This window comes from Microcaecilia unicolor, chromosome 2, assembly GCF_901765095.1.
Source record: "Microcaecilia unicolor chromosome 2, aMicUni1.1, whole genome shotgun sequence".
Classification (NCBI taxonomy): domain Eukaryota; kingdom Metazoa; phylum Chordata; class Amphibia; order Gymnophiona; family Siphonopidae; genus Microcaecilia; species Microcaecilia unicolor.
The window spans coordinates 165,393,147-165,412,871 of NC_044032.1; the positions used below are offsets into that span (position 1 = coordinate 165,393,147).

General features: G+C 39.6%; 1 protein-coding gene across 3 annotated transcripts in view; it reads left to right on the forward strand.

Moving 5' to 3' along the window:
• The window catches only part of FER (FER tyrosine kinase), a 370,578-nt gene that overhangs the window by 195,917 nt on the left and 154,936 nt on the right, over window positions 1–19,725 (forward strand). The gene's annotated exons all lie outside the window — the stretch shown is intronic.

Sequence of the window (19,725 nt, forward strand, 5' to 3'; positions counted from 1 at the left end):
ATGCTGTTCGGTACAGTTTTGTGCTTCTGAGAACCAGGTATACTGAAGGGACTATTTTTCACATTTAAGAGGTAATGTACAGAACTCTCATGAAGCTTCCAGGTTTGAGTTCTTGCAAGCTAACCTTTAAAAACAAACACCCCATGGAATTTCTGTTTAAACATTTTGGGGTTGCCAGGTGTCCTTTTATATTCCAGCTCTTTTGGTTAAGCATACATACACTTGCCTGTTGAAGGGGAGGACGGTTGTCTTGAGCAAGGTATGTGGGTATCTGTGTTGTAGCGTAGCCAAATTTGTGTGAAAATTGGCTTGTGATTCTCTATGGAAAAAAATGCTTAGTACATCTGACCCTGAATGTATACAATGAGAATAACTTTGTATTGATCACCTTGGTTGGAAAATGGACGTTTTGGTCCGTGCATTCAAAATGACGCTAGTATTTTATAAAAGATTTATTAAACAGAACTTTTTAAAAAAATATTTATAACACCAACCAATAGAATGCATATTTGGTTACACACAGTTACCAGGAGAAACTGTTTATACAATACATTCAGAAAAACAGCCACATCTCTAGGAGTTTGTACATGTAAGACAGAAGTTTACTGCATGTATATGTTACAAGTAGGTTTGCTACTTTCATTTATAAATGGTAGATATTGTAAACCTTCTCCTGGCAGCTCAAGTGGCTATTTTCTGTCTGTGGGTGCTGGCGGATGCAGAAGATAGCCACTCGAGCTGCCAGGAGAAGTGTTTGGAGCTTTTTGAAAGCTAAGTACTTTCCTCGCAAATTTAAGGAAACTGTATTATTTTGATGCACATAAAAAATTGACAGTGTGATGTGCTTCCCATAGTTAACAGAAGGTTTTTTCAGCCAATGATGATTTGCAGATCGTTCACAATCTTTTCAGCTCCATAGATCTTGCGATCCGGAGCACTTTGAAGCTTCTTCCTTCAGATATTTAAATATTCAGCATTGATATTGCTGGACACACAAGTCTTGTTTATCACAAGGGGTCATTGTGTTTTGTTGGGGATGTTTGGTTATTTGGATCCCTTATGCACTTTATTTTTTAGTTGTGGTTAAACAATACCTAAGTCTTCTGAAATTCTCTCAGTTCTATTTTTATTGAAAATATTTCACGTTGTACTGAAACAATATTGAAATGATCTAGAAATAATACAAAATGATGACACATAAAACTGTAACAAGTAATGACCTTCAATAAATTACAGAATTTTACTTTGAATTTTTCTTTTGTCTTGATTTAAAACAGTGTGACCATTTTTTCCTATTTTCTTAGCAAACATCTTATCTTTTTTTTCACAAGCACCTAAGTTGATATATGATGATGTTCCACTTAGCAACTCCAGGGTTTATCACACTACACTGGAAACAGCTTAAGTAAGTTAATTAATTGAATATATACTACAAGTCAGAAGTTAAATAGAATAAATAAGAAGAGCAGCACAAAGGCAGGCAACAAGAATTTAAAAAAAGTTCAGTTAAAGTATACTCTTTAGAGAACCATTGCATCAGCTGTAAAACCCTGACTTGATAACATTTTATAAATATATAAAATACCATACATAAGAGGATCAACCTATTGACTCAAGTCTCAGGGCTCTGTGCTATGGTCCAAGGGAGTTCTGTAGAGTAGGTGCTTTCAGACTTAGGAGGGCAGATGACTGCACTTGCTTTGACTACCCATAACCAACCTACCAGCAATGCATGTAGTAAAAGATACCTCTCTTCATATCTTGTACTGGTAAAAGTTCTCTGGGGCAACTAGGTGTGCCACTGTGGAAGATAGGGTAGCAGAATCTACTGAGGGGTGAAGAAGACAGAAAATTAAATAAGTAGTAATACATTTGTATAAATGAAAATAACTAGAAACATATATTATCATGGCAAATAAAAGTTGTAAGGGCTCTGTTACTCAATTTCCTTTTTTTTTTGCCTTCTATAGACTACAGTTGACATCTGGCTTTCTTGTCATTTCTCAGTCACCACAGATTATCTGTACTTATCCTATGCTTTTTTGAAATCTATTCTGTTTTTGGCTCTATCTTTCTATTGGTAGTCCATTCCATGTAATACCATTTTCTTTTCAGCAAAGAAATATTTTTGCATGTTACTTCCAAGGCTCATTTATGAACTCTTATTCTTGAAAATCCTTTACATGGAAAAATGTTAGCAGCTTGTACATGATTTACACTTTTGAGGTATTTGAATATCACTGTCATTCCCCCTCCTGTCCTCTAGAGGATGTATGCTTTTAGGTTCTTGAATCTTTTTCCTTCCATTTTTATTTTTTATATACTTAAAAAAGATCACAAAGCAAACACATTCAGGAAGAACTAAAAGAAATCAAGCACATAAAAGTACTCAGGTAAAGACATAGGTGATAACTTTGTTAGAGATTGTGATAGTCCACCAAAAAAGGGGATGAGTCCATAATTCCATGGAAAGTTCAGGAAATATTTTAAAGGAGCTTGGCAGTAATTACTCAAAGAAGCTCAGCAGTGTTTCAAAGGGCCCTCTGATAGCTGCAGTATCTTAGAATTTATTTCCAAGAAAATGGAAGTAATTCCTGACAGATTTGAGGATTTCTCTTTGATAAACTGCTATACACATGCACGTATTAACATAAAATAAACATTCTTCCCATCTATTTATTTATTTATTGCATTTGTATCCCACATTTTCCCACCACATGGCAAGTTCAATGTGGCTTGCATGTTGCTAAAAAGGTGGTTACAAACTTTAGTTGTATAAGTCTAGTACATAATACAGAAGTACAATAAACGCTTAGGTTGATATATTAGCATATTGTGAGAGAGGTTAATATTATTGTTTTCCATTTCTGAACTTTTCGTGATGTATGGTGGTGTGGGATTAGGCAGATCCAGGGGGGGAAAGACTTCTTGAAAAGATGTGTTTAAGGTTTTTTCTGAATTGTAGGTAGTATTCTGTGAGTTTCAGGTCTTTGGGTAGTGAGTTCCAAAGTTGTGTGCCTATAAAGGAGAGGCTGGTGGCATGTGAAGATTTGTATTTCATACCTTTGCAATTGGGGTAGTGAAGGGTTAGGTAGGTTTTCACTGTTCTTGTCACGTTTCCTATTGGTAGATCGATAAATTCCGTCATGTAATGTGGTGCGAGTCCATAGACGATTCTGTGGACTATTGTGCATATTTTGAATGTTGTGCGAGCGTTAATAGGAAGCCAATGTAAGCTTCTTAGGAGGGGTTTCCGCTTTCAAAGCGTGTTTTTCTGAAGATGAGTCTGGCAGCCGTGTTTTGTGCTGTCTGTAAGCTTCTTAGGAGGGGTTTTCCGCTTTCAAAGCATGTTTTTCTGACGATGAGTCTGGCAGCCGTGTTTTGTGCTGTCTGCCGTTTTCTTATGATTTGATCTTTGCGGCCTACGTAAATACTATTGCAGTAGTCTACATGGGTTAGCACTATAGTTTGGATCATGTTGCGGAATGAATCCCTGGGAAAATAAGGTTTTATATGTTTGAGCTTCCACATAGTTTGGAACATTTTCTTGGTCGTGTTCTTAGCTTGGCTTTCTAGCGTTAGGTTGCGGTCAATTGTTATGCCTAAGATTTTCAAGTGGTCTGAGATTGGGAGGGATGAACCCTGTTCGTTAATTGCCGAGGTGGGAACATTATTGTGTTGGGATGAGAGAATGAGACATTGGGTTTTATCTCTATTGAGTTTTAACTTGAATGCCGATGCCCAGGATTCCATGATGGTCATGCTGTTTATTATTTCCTTGGTGATTTCTATGGGGTTCTGTTTGAAGGGAACATAGATGGTGATGTCATCTGTGCAGAGAAATGGATTGAGGCCTTGTTTGGATAGAGATTTAGCCAGTGGTGTCATCATTAGGTTGAATAATGTAGTTGAGAGCGGTGATCCTTGTGGTACTCCACATTCTGCTTTCCAGATGGAGATATATCAGAGTTTGATTTGACTTGGTATGTTCTGGATGTCAGAAATCCGTTGATCCAGGAGTTGTTTCTGAATATAATGAGAAATGTCAGGGAACATATGAATCATACATTTTGGGAATAATGTATTCTGGGCTTTATCAAAAGTCTCTCGCTCCCTGTCAGTGAGTAATGCAAACATAGTAGAAAGTGGCAAAACTTCTTCTCCTGATTTTTCAAGGTAATAAGTCAAATCCAAATAAGACGGTGTGGATTGCTGCCCCATGACAGCAATCTCTCTGTCCTGAGGAAAGTATTAACTATCAGAAGTTGGATTATAGAGGAATCTGGCACCTTCATTTTCTTCCAAGAGACACCTTTTAAACATAACATACTGTATATGTGGAAGCAGAAAATAATTTTAGAAAGTTAAGCAGATTCTAATGCTTGACATATTTTAAAATTTCAGTCTTCCTTTGGATAGACTTCTTTCATCAGAACAGAATTAGTAGATTTGCATTTTTTGATTTGGTCCTCATGAAACTGCCTTATCATTTTCTACTAAAACAGTCATAACATGAGTAGAACTACCAGATATATGATCCATCTGGGAGGATAGTTTTTGAATTTGGCCCAACAGGGAGGATTGGAAACAGTAGTAAGTTATTCAGTGTGTGCAAAGTGAAAACTTGCAGACATTTTAAAGAAGGGAAATTAGAACTGACCAAAGCAAAAGCATCCACAATAGAAGTAAAAGAAACCATTAACAGACTGACAGGACTTGATCCCACAGAGGAAGCATGCCAAGCCCACAATCTCTGGTTTCAGTGAGGACTCCTTTTCCCAATGTAAAACACCCATTGAAGAGATCTTCTCAACTGGACTGACCACTATCCCTCCTCCCCTTCTCTCTCCATCACAACTGTTGCTCCCAGCACAAGAGTAAAAGATGCTGGCATGGGAAGGATGGGCCGACTCCTCTCCATGCTGGCATTGGGAACCCAAGCTTCGGTGACAACACCATCACTTCAGGAGATCATACTCAGCACTTTGTATTACCCCTGGACTCCACGGAGGCAATTTGTGAGGCAATTGGAATGGCAACACAAATTCCATAGGTATCCATGGGTCCCTGCACAGAGGTAAGATGGAAAGGCCTAGCTTCCACTTTTTCACCATAGGTGAACACTGTGCAGGCTCCCAAAATGTCCTCAGAGCACTGCCACCATTCTCATTTTTCTACAAAATATTTGTGTTTTTTCTTTTTCCATTTTGTTAGCCCTTCTTTGAACTGCCTGCTTTTTTTTTTTTTAATTCTCTGTCCTTTTAAAAAATATAAATAAAACTCAATAGTAGAAAATTTTGTTGCAAAAGTAGTGTACAGTGATATGAAAAACATTTTCCCCCTCCTCCTGATTGCCCCATATTATTTCCCCTATTTGTCTAATATTACTTTTTGTTTAAAGATCAGCAACCATTCAGTATGACATATATACAATAGGGGACATCAGAGAGGGGGGAGTAAAGTTTTCATATCATTGTTCATAACTGTCTGTATCTGACAACAGAATATTAAATATGTACTAGGGTTTGAAAGACTTACAGGCATCTGTTTACTTCTTTCCAGAAGGTTCTCAGTTGCACTATTCCCATTATAGTCTATGGGAATAATTGACTCTTAATTTCCTCTTTTGACAAGTAGGGGTACCTAGCTTAAATTAACCATGCTGTTTTATTGTATCACAAGTGCTTGAGAGGGGAAAGATGATAAATACATTGCAGAAATGATTAGCAGTACTTTGTCTAACACTGCTTTTAAAAGAAACTGCCACTTTTTTTTTTTTTTTGCAGCAGTTTGATATGATTTCGCCTTTTAAAACCACTTTGGTGCTGTAAAAGCTTTTTTTCCTATTTTGTACAAATTAGGCATTAATCATCATTGCAAGCACTGCATTGCTGCATATGAAATAAATGTGTGGAGTTTTATTCTGGAAGGTTAGCAATGTTCTTCATTCTGTGGTTATATCCTTGAAGCTGTGTGACACTTTCCTATGGCCTTTTATCACAGCATAACATCAGGATGCTGCAGAAACCATCCTCATGGCTTTATAAACAATCTAAAATATCACACACATTACCCATTCAACATATAAAGGGGGAAATTTTATAACTGGGCGCATGGGTAAAAGTATGCATATGCTTTGGTTTGTGTGAACTTTGTGAGATATGCCTAGACTTCCACTTTGAAAATTACCTCAGGAAACCAGTGCATTTACATATAGATCTTCTCTTTGGGGTGTATGATATTTGAGTTGTGCACTTGATTTTTCAAAGTGTGCATGTAGGTGAAAACCACACTCCTAGGAATGCCTCTGCTGGTTGCAGGTAAAAGTGTGCCCATGGAGGGCTATGTGCACCTACATGATCCCATACATTTGGGTGGGCAATTTTGTAATAGCCGATTTCCATTTGTAAAACACTGTTCACCTATGGAAGTGGCTTTAAAATTTATCTACAAAAAGTACTCTTTCAAAATCTGTCCACACAGTGTGGCAGTGTATGTTAACATGACAGTTGCAGTGTGACAGGTCTTTTCATGGTCCCATTAGTAACTTAGGGGCCATTTTGCTAAGCTGCTTAAGGGCCTATATGTGTACAGCACGTGCCAAATTGGAACAACCGCCCGGCTAGTGTATGAGCCGGGTGGTAATTCCAAATTTGATGCACGCCAAACCCTGCGGTAAACAGCAGTTGGCGAGCGCTGCTTGCTTACCGTGCGGGGTAGCACGTAAGACCTTACCGCTACGTCAATGGATGGCAGTAAGGTCTCAGGTCGAAAAGGACGCGCACTGGTTTCAATTTTAGCATGTGTCCATTTTCCGGCCCTTTAAAAAAAGGCCCTATTTCCTAGACACAGTAGAAAATGGCCTAGTGTGTGCCCAAAAGATGCGCTTGCACTACCTCAGACTACGTTTTACCGCAGCTTATTAAAAGGACCCCTTAGTTTTACTTCTGTTCTCCCACAAAAAGAAACAAAAAATGCTTGTCTAGTATAACTTGGGACAATAACAACTGTGTGTGAAAACAAAATAATACCATAGCTTAATTATAACAAATTATGATTAATACATTGATGCAGTAATTTTAAAAGGCTTTTCACCAGGCAGAACTGTGTTTTATGCCCAGAAATAAGCTCTTAGAAAGTTGCCCTCCTAAAATGCAAACGTGTACTTTGGCTATTGTGAGCTGTTGGGATTGGTTCTGAGCACTGTTTTTGTTTTTTAAGGCACGGCACCTATCCTTGTAAAATAAGCTTCAAATAGTCACTTTTCTAGACTTCTAACTTGGGCATTCTGTTATCAAATCATTTTTGACCATCATTGTTACTCAGTGGGCAGTATTCCATTTGTCACTTACTAGCGCATCAGCTGGTTGCTCTGTGAGCCTGCTACTGTTCTGGATGTGGTCATACCCTAGCAAATCCATGCTTCAGCCTTAACTGTGCTTGCTATGGTCTTTCTATTCATTTTACAATGAGCTCTATTTAAACTTAGCAGTTCTGGGCTCAGATATTTATAGAAATGCCCCTGCTTTTCCCATCAGCATAAACTGAATATGGTCTCTGTAACACCGCCACTACCTAGGGCAGCTTGCTTTAACAGGTTTGGGCTTTAGCAAGTAAGTGGGATTAAAACTGAAAGAAATAAATACTTGTCTGTCCTTGCAATGCCTTATAATTAGAGTTTTTTTTTTCTTAGGTGTTGATAGAATGGAAAGATAGGTGTTTGTTTTTCCAGCTAATTAGGAGTTTTTTGAGGAAGAAAAATCTGTTCATTGGTACTTTTTCCAGTTGAATCAAATATGCGCATTTGTTCTGCTGAGGTGCTGTCAGTGTGGAAGTGGTACAAGAACAGGGGAGGGGTGTGAGAATACATAGGGAATCGATGTTTCTGGTGTTTATCCACTGAACTGCACACCACAACAGAAAGGATGATCTCCTAAGGAGCAAAGCTGCAAACACCACAGCACGAAGGAAGGGACGTAGGCCAACCAAAAAACAGTGTAGTCCAGAGGTAGGTTGCACAAAATTTATTAACTGATATTAAGGTACATGCAGATTTAACGTGGAACTATGTTTCGGAAACAAAGTGCATGCCTCAGGAGTCAGAGCATCTTGTGTGAGATATTTGTGTATGGTACAGACTTTAAGACCTGATTAAAAGCCCAAAGTGAGCTTTATCACAAGCCAAAATGCTGCCATTGTATGCCCTCTAGAGCTTGTGTATTAACATGTGTAAAAAGGTTTGATTTGTTAAGTAAAAATGTATAATTTATATGTATTAAAGCAAATTGTGAAGGCAGTCCCCTCCGAATACTTCTGTCTGAACAACCATATACAATAATGGAGAAGAAAGGTAAAGAATCAACTGGCAATACATCTGACCATACAATAAATTTATTTATAGGTGCGAGAGGTGACGCCTCAAGAAGCCCCCGGCTAAATAATTTAAAAGCTCACAGGGGCTGGGCTGCTTCATCATCGGCAACCACCTCTACAAATTTTCTCTTATTGCTTTTCCTTTACTTAGAAATTTCACTATACAAATCACTTAGCTTTCATTCCTTCTGGGCTCTCAGGACGCTAAATATGACCATGACCAACGGTGGCCAGCGTTTCGTCACCTGCCTCAGGGTCAAATGACCCTAAAGACAGGGGTGATACGTCCCATCCTAGACCTAAGGGCTCTGAACAAATTCCTTGTCCGAGAAAAGTTCAGGATGGTTTCCCTGGGCACCTTTCTTCCCATGATTCAGGAAAACGATTGGTTATGCTCTCTGGATTTGAAGGATGCGTATACTCAGACTGATACTTCCAGTCCACCGGAAGTATCTTCAGTTTTGACTGGGAACACATCACTTTCAGTACCACGTGTTGCCTTTTGGCCTTGCGTCAGCTCCCGGGTTCTTTACCAAGTGTCTAATAGTAGTCACAGTGTCGCTATGCAGACTGGGCGTTCTCGACAATTGGCTGGTGAAGAGCACCTCAGAGGACTGTGCTCGGGAGTCCATGCGGATGACTATTCGGGTGCTGGAACTACTAGGGTTCATTATCTACTACCCCAAGTCCCATCTCCAACCTGTTCAACAATTGCAATTCATAGGTGCCCTGCTCGACACAAGGGTGACTCGAGCCTATCTCCAAAAAACGTGTGCGGACAATCATCTTACCCTGTGTGTCAGGAAGCCGTTCAGATGTGGCATTGAATTTGCTAACACTGCATGTGTCTCCAAGCCATTTATCTGGCGGGTGTAAACAATGACCTGGCCGACAGGCAGCGCAGGATAATGCAACCACATGAGTAGTCTCTCAATATGGGCATAGCCTGCAAGATCTTCTGAACACGGGGCACCCCCTCAGTGGATCTTTTTGCTACTCAGATAAATTGCAAGGTCCCTCAGTTCTGTTTTAGGCTTCAGGCCCACGACAGACTAGCATCAGCTGCCTTCCTTCTACATTGTGGGACAGGCCTTTTGTATGCATATCCTCCAATCCTTCTAGTTGGAAAGACTTCATTGAAACTCATGCAAGACCGCGGAACCATGATTCTGATCATGCCGTACTGGCCGCGGAAGTTTAGACCTGAGCAAATAGAAATATACGTAGTGCCTGGAAAAACAACATTAGCTTTCTACAAAGCAAGGAACTCTACTGACAAGCCAGTAATTGGAATCTCAACTACAACATGGTGCCTTTTGAAGAAGGACAACACTTTAATAAAATCCAGCAGGTCCAGATGGTATTTAAGGAGTCTGCTGAGAGGAATGACATGACTTGGAATGGGAGTGTCAGAGGACAGATCCTGGGTAGACCTCTGTAAGTATTTTGCTCTGTATTTTGGAATATCCACATTATCCACAAGTAGTGAAGTTTATTGGTCTAACCTAAAGCGACCCCTGAGGAAGGCTGTTAGGCGGAAACACAGCCCGTGTAAGGTCACTTGGGTTGCCTCTTTACTGCATTCTGGATCATTAATGATTTTTGGAAGATAAACTTTTTAGAAGCTCTTACTTATAGTTTGCCTGTGTCTTATGGAACTGCTTTTTCTTCCACTGTTGGCTTTGTACTTTATATTTTGGGAAAACCAGATCCAACCCATTTGGTCAACAGGTACTCTTTCATAATTTTTAGAATGCCTTTTGATCTCGGTTGATGTTCATTTTCAAGTACTATTTTTCCTACATTAGTGTCATGCTAAAGTTCCCGTATAATCTGATGATTGACAATCATTCTGTGATATCTTAGTCAGCAGTCATGTTCATTTATTTGTTCCAACAAGAAAATACAGACTTGATAAACAGAATATGTTCCACTTCATTACATATGCTTAATAAATTCAAATCTCATATGCAGTTTAAAATGTGTTCATTTTTTTTGAATCTTTCTTTTAATGCCCACTCATTTTCATGAAAGTTCTTTTTCATTTCTTAAATTTCCCAATTTCCTCTGAAAGACATCCAAATTGTGTTTATGATTCATGAAAGTCATCTAAACATTAGTTGACTTGATGGAAACAAGATAATTTCTCATTTTCTCTGCATCATACCACATCAGCAGGTTCACATTTGTTATTTGCCTTCATTTCTTTCTGTGGTTCAACAAGTTTTCACAAGTGATGTTTGAGTGCCTAATATTAAGGGAACAATGATCTCTGCTTTTGGAGATTATGCAGTATGTTATTCTTCCCTTTTCCCTATGACTCTCTATAATTTTGCTTTAGCATATAGTTATTTATGTTTCTCATCCTTTTCTGTCAGACAAAAATGCCCCTTCTTTTATTAAAGATACTTCTGTGCTATTCATTTTCTGTCTATAAGCAAGACTGCGTCAAGCACATAAGTGCGTGGTGTCATTTGATGACTCCAGGGCAGAACAGCTTTCATAGAGATCAGAATTAAGGGTAATATTGGGAGCATGCACAGTTTTTCTACCATATACATTGTCCTCACTACTTCTGCTCTGCTGAATGGACATGGAAACAACATTTTTCCCGTATTCTTCCTACAAAAAATACTTAGTTTATTTTGTTAATTTTATGTTTTCTTCTGTTAAGATGTCCCAGACAATGCCAAAGTTTTGCCTGCAGGATAAGAGAAAATACCAGAATGTTGACACACAGTCCAGATGTCTAATTTCTAAACTTACTCGTAACTCCTAGTTAGATAACTCAAACTCAGCAATTGGTTATGATAAAAAAGATAGGGCACAGTTTATTTTTATTTTTTTTTTTTTTTGCGAAGGCAAGGTCTGCAGGACGTTGATTGCAGAGTCCGGAAATCAGAGACTACATTTTATTCAGCCTTCTACAATGCCTATACAAGGATTGATATGTGGATGCTGTAACATAATTCTTGTAATTTAACTCGTCAGGTCTATATGGATGCTAGACTGTAGTCTGACCATGTGCCTATTATTTTGATCTTAAATGCGGCCTGTTTAAGGATGGGTAGTCGATTTTGGGGATTGAGTGATGAGTTATTAACAGATCCCCATGTCTTTCAGCATTTGGAGAAAGATGTTCAGGAATACTTTGCCCTGAATGATACTGGTGATATAGGCCCTATTACTCTATGGGAATGTTTTAAATCTTATATAATGGGACAATGTATAACAAAGGGAACACATTGACACAAATGCCAAGTGAAACAGAAGCTAAAGGGATAAGATGGGGCAGTTGGAAAGACTACATATTCAATCCCTGGTTACCTGGACTTTTGAAGAACCTTGAGGCCTGTTGCCAGGAACTCTGGGACCTTGAGGATATTGTGTGTGGTCTTCAGAAGATGCAACAATAATATTTCAATAGGGGAATAAGGTGGGGTGACTCCTGGCATCCAAATTTAAAAAATGTCAAGCCCAAAATTTAATTTTACAACATAAAGATAGTCAGGGGTACGTTATTACTAGTGATGGTGATATAGGATGGGCTTTGGTACAGTTTTACCAGCAACTATACACTCCTGAGGAAACAGTCCCCCAGTTGATATTGAAGTTTATTTGGATAGTGTTACGCTCCCCAGATTATCTCTCTAAACCAGTGGTTCTCAAATTTTTTTTCAGTCGGGACATGCCTGATGGACGATTCTCGCATATGTGACATACCACATACATGACCCTCATGAACATCTGGTCTGACACAGTATAGCAGTTTTCATGTAATATGTTATGTATCCACAAAACCCTTGTCTTCCCCCCCCCCCCCCCCCCCACCAATCTCATATCATCTGATTAATAACAGCATAAATCTCTCCACTACCAGGATTGTTTGTTTATTTTAAGACATTTATATCCCACATTATCTCAAGAAAACTTGAGCTCAATATGTGGCTAACGATAAAGACAGGTAAAGTTAAGTACAATTATTGAGCATTAGAAGAGAGAGTAACAATTTACTATTTGGTTATAATGCAGTTAGCAAGAACAGAATGATGTGAGATGTGTAGGTATTTTATCCGGATTAGTTATAGGTAAAGAAAGTAATTGGTCATTAGATAGACATTTTTTGAAGAGGAAAGTTTTTAGGATTTTATGGATCTTTGCATAATTTTGTTGAGATCTGATTGACAATGGAAGGGAGTTCCATCATTTGGTACTTTTGTAGGTGAAATCCGCTGAATGAACAGTTTTGTATTTATTTTTCTTATGGTTGGGGAAGTGGAGTTTTAAGTAGTTCCTTATTTCATTTGTGGCATTGTGTGAAGGAAGCTCTGCTAGATGCTATACAGTGGGGGAAATAAGTATTTGATCCCTTGCTGATTTTGTAAGTTTGCCCACTGACAAAGACATGAGCAGCCCATAATTGAAGGGTAGGTTATTGGTAACAGTGAGAGATAGCACATCACAAATTAAATCCGGAAAATCACATTGTGGAAAGTATATGAATTTATTTGCATTCTGCAGAGGGAAATAAGTATTTAATCCCTCTGGCAAACAAGACCTAATACTTGGTGGCAAAACCCTTGTTGGCAAGCACAGCGGTCAGACGTCTTCTGTAGTTGATGATGAGGTTTGCACACATGTCAGGAGGAATTTTGGTCCACTCCTCTTTGCAGATCATCTCTAAATCATTAAGAGTTCTGGGCTGTCGCTTGGCAACTCGCAGCTTCAGCTCCCTCCATAAGTTTTCAATGGGATTAAGGTCTGGTGACTGGCTAGGCCACTCCATGACCCTAATGTGCTTCTTCCTGAGCCACTCCTTTGTTGCCTTGGCTGTATGTTTTGGGTCATTGTCGTGCTGGAAGACCCAGCCACGACCCATTTTTAAGGCCCTGGCGGAGGGAAGGAGGTTGTCACTCAGAATTGTATGGTACATGGCCCCATCCATTCTCCCATTGATGCGGTGAAGTAGTCCTGTGCCCTTAGCAGAGAAACACCCCCAAAACATAACATTTCCACCTCCATGCTTGACAGTGGGGACGGTGTTCTTTGGGTCATAGGCAGCATTTCTCTTCCTCCAAACACGGCGAGTTGAGTTCATGCCAAAGAGCTCAATTTTTGTCTCATCTGACCACAGCACCTTCTCCCAATCACTCTCGGCATCATCCAGGTGTTCACTGGCAAACTTCAGACGGGCCGTCACATGTGCCTTCCGGAGCAGGGGGACCTTGCGGGCACTGCAGGATTGCAATCCGTTATGTCGTAATGTGTTACCAATGGTTTTCGTGGTGACAGTGGTCCCAGCTGCCTTGAGATCATTGACAAGTTCCCCCCTTGTAGTTGTAGGCTGATTTCTAACCTTCCTCATGATCAAGGATACCCTACGAGGTGAGATTTTGCGTGGAGCCCCAGATCTTTGTCGATTGACAGTCATTTTGTACTTCTTCCATTTTCTTACTATGGCACCAACAGTTGTCTCCTTCTCGCCCAGCGTCTTACTGATGGTTTTGTAGCCCATTCCAGCCTTGTGCAGGTGTATGATCTTGTCCCTGACATCCTTAGACAGCTCCTTGCTCTTGGCCATTTTGTAGAGGTTAGAGTCTGACTGATTCACTGAGTCTGTGGACAGGTGTCTTTCATACAGGTGACCATTGCCGACAGCTGTCTGTCATGCAGGTAACGAGTTGATTTGGAGCATCTACCTGGTCTGTAGGGGCCAGATATCTTACTGGTTGGTGGGGGATCAAATACTTATTTCCCTCTGCAGAATGCAAATAAATTCATATACTTTCCACAATGTGATTTTCCGGATTTAATTTGTGATGTGCTATCTCTCACTGTTACCAATAACCTACCCTTCAATTATGGGCTGCTCATGTCTTTGTCAGTGGGCAAACTTACAAAATCAGCAAGGGATCAAATACTTATTTCCCCCACTGTATATAATCGGGTGCTGAACCATGTAGTATCTGGTGGATAAAAGCGCAGAGTTTAAAAATGATCTTGGCTTTAATGGGGAGCCAGTGTAGTTTGTATAGGAGAGGAGATGCTCTTTCAAAGTGTAATACTCGTAGTATATATCTTGTTGCAGTATTTTGTGCAGTTTGAAGTCTTTTCAAGATATTCTCTCTACAACCAGCATAGATGGAGTTACAATAATCAAGTTGAGTGAGAACTAAGGATTGTACTAATAATCAAAGGATTGATGATGAAGATCTGATCCGCTTCTATCTCCACAGAGTTTTGAAGGATTTGGTGACAACTGAAAATGCTTGGGCTTGAAAGGTTAGATGTTTGTCTAGTATCACAAAAAACCAAAGTAGCAGTGTTCAAAAGTCTATATCACCATATCAAACAGATTCAAAAATGTCAAAAACAGGGGAAAAAGTCTCAACAAGTACGACAACCCTCATATAAGCAGTTAGTTGTACATACAAAAAGTCATCATACACTAAAAAAAAACCCCTATAGACAAAGAAATTTTTTGCATATTTTTCTAAATTGCTTTTCTCATAAACAATCAAAAAAAGTCCATAGAGACTTGAATGTACTTAGAACAATGTCAACGTGGTTAAATGAAGTGCACCAAAACACTTAGCTTTATGGCGGCTGCTACTGTGAACTCCAGAGTGCGTGTAGATTCCGACGGTCCCATTTCGAAATTCTTCTTCAGGAAACCATACCGCATAACACTGGCTTAACCACTGACGCTGGAAAATAATCATAAAAAATATATCAGGTTCAGACAACGAAGATAAAAATGCTATAAACATAAGATATAGACAACGTGTTCTCATACTATTAGACTGGAGGATGCACCAGCTGACATCAGAATTACTCAGCCCAATCAAATTTGAACAAGAGGAAGCCCAATCAAGAGCTGACACATACATACATCATCAACCGGCTCTCCAATCAGCTGATCTTTACAACAGCTGATCGAGCCAGCGAACCTTACGCTACGCAAAATTACTGCCAAATTAAAACATTGCGCTGAAAAAACACAGAAAAGTTCACAAAAATGCTCCCCAATGTATGGTGCAATTTAAACCCTGCGGTTCAAGCGTTTGTAGTCTATGAATCCAACATTGTTCTATCTGCAGGAGTCTTTTACTGCGGACACCCCCGCGCGTATGAGCAATCGCATGGTCAATTCCCCAACACGTAAATTGTTCAAAAGAATGATTCAGTGCTCTGCAATGAGCCACCATCAGCGCTCCCAATTTTTGAGACATGATACAGGATTTATGTTCACTTAATCTGCGCTTCTGACATCTGTCAGTTTTGCCAACGTACAATTTTCCACACGGGCACTGTAAAATATAAATCACATGATCAGATAGACATGTGGTGGAAGGTCTCAATTTATACATTTTACCATCCACAGGGTTGCAGAAATCGTTGCAAACAAATCATGCTACAAAAACTACAGGATCCGCAGGCTTGATGTACCCCCTCGGTGGTCGTAACTCTAGATACTGCATCAGCCGGACATAGGAATGGAGCCATCATAAAGTTTAAAAAGATGGGTGATAAGGGGGGAGCACCATATTCTAGGGACCAGGGAGGAGAGAGATCACCTGCCATTTTGACTTGGTATGATCTTGTTTTTACAAAGCCATGAAACCATTGAAGGACTACACCACAGAAACTGATCTAGTAGATTCGGCAATAGACCATGGTCTACAACATTGAAAGAATATGACATGCCAAATTGCATCACAATTGCCTTCTTGCTCAAGCTGACCTCTTTTCTGAAGTTTAATACCAGAGTAGTTAAGACCATAATACATAATCTAAAAAAAATAATTCTAACTTCAACATACGTGTAGCAAATCTGCCATACAACAGTAGCACTAATTCCTATGATTCAAACAAACCCTACCTATTAATAGGCATTATTAGAATATTCCATGAGCCCTATAACACCAATACACCTACTACTGGTAAAACAGAGCATGAAAATAGAATACCACACCTCAGTCACAGGCAAATCTCAGTCCCTGACCAAATACAAAACTGCTGTAATTCTTTTGTGCTAAGTGGTATGTTTAGTTAATAAATCAAAACAAGGGATCACAAATTAGAAACAGAAAAATGGAAAAGTAAAATGGAAGATAAAAACTGAACTGAGAATCTCAATAAGTCATACTAGGCTTGTACCACAACACTGGAGAAATAAAAATAGAAATGCATTTCTATTATAATTAGATTGTGAGCCCTTTAGGGACAGAGAAATACCCAGTGTATCTGAATGTCACTCACCTTGAGCTACTATTGAAAAAAGGTGTAAGCAAAAGCCAAATAAATAAAATAAATAAATATTTTACTCAACAAAATACAAAGACATCCATGATGCACATTTCACAAAGCTAACGCATTCCACTTAAATTCAAAATAAAGCACTTTTTTCTACCTTTGCTATCTGGCCATTTTATTTTTTCAAGCAGATCTGCTCTACCCCTACCCCCATGGTCCAACAGCTCCTCGGCCTCCTCTCCCCCCCCCCCCCCTCAATGTAACTTAATCTGAAATATTGAACCTTATTGTTACAGGAGCTCATTTAGTTGCACATAGGAGTTTTCAGTTCTGATGGGTGACCACTTATATAAGGTATTTGGGGGTTAACATACCAGGGAATCTCAGGCAGTTGTTTAATTTAAACTACTCCCCCCCCCCCTTTGCTTAAAGCTGCTCTGGAAGATTTAGATCATTGGGAAAGGCTTAGGTTATATTGTGGTTGGGCAGGATTAATGTAGTTAAAATGACTCTTGTACCAAACGTTTTATACTTGTTTTCTTGCCTACCCTTTCCTACCTCCAAAAAGTTTCTCATTCATCTCCAGAGGAAGATATTTTTGTATATTTGGAGGTGCAAACCTACAAAAGTTCAAAAAGAAAGATTGTATCTGGATCGAAGTCATAGGGGCATGGGTGTGCCAGACGTTTTGACCTATTATCAGGCAGTCCAACTTCAGGTGATTTTTTTGCGTGGGCCTCTCCTCATAAATGGGTACAGCTAGAACACGCCCTCATGGGACCTTGTCCCCTAAGAACGCTACTGTGGCTGCCCCTTGATGAGCTTTGATTGCTGGTCAGGCAGGCCCCTTTAAAAGTGTCTTGCACTCTCTCTTTATGGTGTGCGGTTTATCCAGGTTGTTCTCATTTCAGCAATACTTCTTTGATACCCTTATACAAAATTCCCCAGGTTTTGCGACTAAGAACACTACCACAGTATTTAGATGATGGGCTACTCAGGGTTTGAGGGTGCTGGGTCATTTAGTCTTTCAGGGTGCCTTTATTCTATTTGAGGTACTGTGAGATGAATTTGGCTTAGAGGGGAGGGTTTACTTCTATTACTGTCAAATAACAGATTTTATAAAAAGAAAAGTACTCTGGCAACCCCTACCAACCAAGCAGCCTATATTAAAAAATATTTAAACAAATTTAAGTATAAAGCTCATCCAGCACATTTAAATGAAGATCAACTTTCCCATTTGTTAGTGGTATTCAAGTGAAGTATGAAGAAGGTGAAAAATGCATTCCAGTATGCCTTCTGGTAGGGATCTTAGATTCTTAGACCACTTAGTATTGTTCCCTGAAACATGCATGCCAATTTTGAAAAAAGTGTAAGATTTCTTTTCTAGGCTGTGTTCACAGTCACAGTCCGAACTGAGAGTTCTCCTGGCCAGAGCAGATGAGTGTGGAACCCATTATATAGGCTCATGTGAGGGAATGGTGTAGCGGCAGGTGTCCCTAGGAACACTCCCTCACTGAGGGTGCAGGTTAGCCACCTCACCAAAGGTGGAGCTAAACCTGCCATTTCAGAAGCTGAGTCAGAGAGGCAGGGCTCAGGCCGGGAGGTGGTTAAATGCCTTAGAGAAGAGTGGATCATGGAGACCCCAATACAGTGGTCTCCAGGAGAGAGAGCGGGAGCCCGTATGCAGTGGATTCCTAGAATGTTCCCATTGGCTGCAGTACTTGGGAGAGCCTGGGGAAGAGTAACGGCCCTCAGCAGATATTATTACCTTGTAATTGCTAGAAGCAGATGCTACAGTGAAGTAGGAGAAGTTTTCCTTGAAACCTCAGAACTAAGAGAGTGTTGACTAACCTTGTGAAGTTGTATGAGAGAGAGACTACAAGAGCCAGAGTTAAGAGACTCTAAGAAGCGACTGTTTAACACGTGAGAGCTGTGTCTGGCACAAGCTGAAGGGGCCCTGATTCTTGAGGGAAAAATGTATATGGTGAAGGATGAAACCTAGTGGGAACAGAATACAAGTTATAGAATAATGTCAGTTCTGCACTTAATTGATTAACTGCTAATGGGTGCTAGCAACCTATTGGCCATAATTAAAGTTAATTGGTGCTAATTGGCACTAATTAGCAGTTACACATATAACTGCTCTTCCTCTGTATTCTATAACCTTAGTACTCATTCTGTTAGCATGCAGTTGTTAGTGGGGTATGGACATAAAAACATAAACATTGCCATACTGGGTCAGACCAAAGGTCCATCAAGCTCGGTATCCTGTTTCCAACCATAGCCAATCCAGATCACAAGTACCTGGCAAGATCCCTAGAGAGTAAAAAACAGATTTTATGCTACTTATCCTAGGAATAAGCAGTAGGCTTCCCTAAGTCCATCTTAATATTGGACTATGGACTATTCTTATAGGAACTTGTCCAAACCTTTTTTAAACTCTGCTCAGCTAACTGCTTTTACCACAATTTCTGGCAACAAATTCCATAGTTTAATGACTCGTTGAGTGAAGAAGTATTTTCTCCGATTTGTGTTAAATTTGCTTCTTAGTAGTTTCATTGCATCCCCCCAGTCAACTTTCAGGTTGATTAGGTACTTGATATACCACCCCTGTATTTTTGGAAAAAGTAAACAAGCAGTTCATGCTACCCATTCCACTCCACTCAGTATTTTACGCACCTCTATCATATCTAAGTACATAAGTATTGCCATACTGGGACAGACCAAAGGTCCATCAAGCCCAGCATCCTGTTTCCAACAGTGGCCAATCCAGGTAACAAGTACCTGGTAAGATTCCAAAACAGTACAATACATTTTATGCTGCTTATAAGCAGTGGATTTTCCCTAAGTCTATTTTAATAATGGCTTATGGACTTTTCTTTTAGGAAGCAATCCAAACCTTTTTTAAACCCTGCTAACTGCTTTTACTACATTCTCTGGCAAAGAATTTCAGAGTTTATCTCCCCTCAGCCATCTCTTCTCCAAGCTGAAAAAAACCGTAGCCTTTTTAGCTTTTCCTCATAGGAAAGTCATCCCATCCCCTTTATCACTTTCTTCACCCTTCTCTGTACCTTTTCTAATTCTGCTATATCTTTT